Source organism: Manacus vitellinus, unplaced genomic scaffold (assembly GCF_001715985.3).
Source record: "Manacus vitellinus isolate BGI_N305 unplaced genomic scaffold, ASM171598v3 scaffold_0_pilon, whole genome shotgun sequence".
NCBI lineage: Eukaryota > Metazoa > Chordata > Aves > Passeriformes > Pipridae > Manacus > Manacus vitellinus.
Genome location: NW_021938789.1, coordinates 56378443 through 56380073, shown reverse-complemented (window position 1 = coordinate 56380073; position 1631 = coordinate 56378443).

Here is a 1631-nt window from a genome sequence, read left to right as displayed (position 1 = left end):
CTGAGCTTGGTCTTTGCTGCCTCTAGATGGCAGCCCTTGCTGCTGACCTCCATTGCCCAATATCCCCAGGTCAGCTGGAAAGCCCAATGAAATGCCTGGTTGTGTGTTACCATTTCACCACCCATTCAGGCAGTGACAGGCTTTTGCAGACTGGACATGCCAAACGTTCAGAAGGGATGGGGGAAGTTGATTTGTTTTGGCAAGCCCAACCCAAAACTTGTTCAGTTTCTGGTGCTTGAGAATGTGTCTGCCTTGGCTGATATTTCTGTTCTGGTTGTAGTTTCAGTTGGCTTCCAAATGTCCCTCAGCTCAGTGACAGTGAGGAGAGTGATGACAACCAGGTCAGTTTTCAATGTTGTATCATCTCAACTTCTTGCATTGCTCTGAGTTCCTTCAGCTAACGTTTCTTCCCCCTCTCCTCTTTGTTTTTGTGAACACAACAGGTTCTTGAACAGCCACCTTCTGCACTTGCTCCTCCAAGATACAGGTTTGTTCCCAAACTACTAGCTAGACCAAATTAGGAGAAAAACAAACCTCATTTTTATATGAGGAGGAGATTGGAAAGCATTCTTGGTTTCTCCTTTAGCCATAGGCTTTGGTTCCTGGCTGCCTGAGGTTGCTGTTAAAAATTGGCTTTAGCTCTGTGGGGTTATCCTGAAAGCTCCAGTTAGAAATGTATAATCCAGGCATGCTGCAGTTTGCCTGTGAACCAGAATTGTGTTCGTATTCTCATTGTAATGACAGGGAGGGGTGCAATCTGATAAATGAATGGCTAGGATAGAAAATGTGAAGTTGGTCTGTGGATAAGAGCAGATGAACCACTTGTGGTTTGTGGAATTGCTGTTGGTTGTGAGACCGTGGCCAGCTTTGGCAGTGACATGGACATATTTCCCTGAAAATGCCCCCATGTGTGTCAACTGCTTTGGTAGGAGTGTAAAAGGATTTGTGTAGGTAATGGGGATAGTGTTTATGTAAGGGAATCACTTTTTTATTCCAGGATTTTGCTCCTCTATTGTCATGTAAACATAAAACCAAAGTGCTCAGGGTGTTTAGAGGTGACCCACAGAGCCATAAATCTCGTTCTCTTCGTTCATAATTTGAAATGAAAGAGTGTGAAGATTTGTGTAGTTTTCCTAACAGTCCTCAGGAACACCAGTGTTCTCCTCCTTTTTCCAGGATGATGGGGCTCATTGGTGATCATCCATATTTGTTTTCTTGCTGTGAATTGTGCTGTGATGAGGGGTTGGCATCTTATTTTTCTCTTATGCCCATGAGAAAAATTTCTCACAGAGAGCCCTTGGATGGAAATGAGGTTGCAATGAAGAGAGTTGTGACCTGATTAAGTAAAATCACTGTGCTGGTTCCCAAGCTTTTTCCCTCATTTTTGGAAGGACACTGGAGGAATTCTCTGGGTTCATGAGTCAGGCCCCAGCCAGTGTCCAGAAGGAACAGGAAATAGCGTTGACTCTTGTATGTGTATCAGGAGACTCAGCAGGAAAACAAGGAGTCCTGTGACAGGAGAAATATTGGCAGCCCTTGAGCACAGAGAGTGTGAACATGCACAGCTTCTGGTGCACAGAGGGTGCTTTCTGTCCCTTGGGGAGCAGTGCAGGCTGAGAGCATGGGAGTCT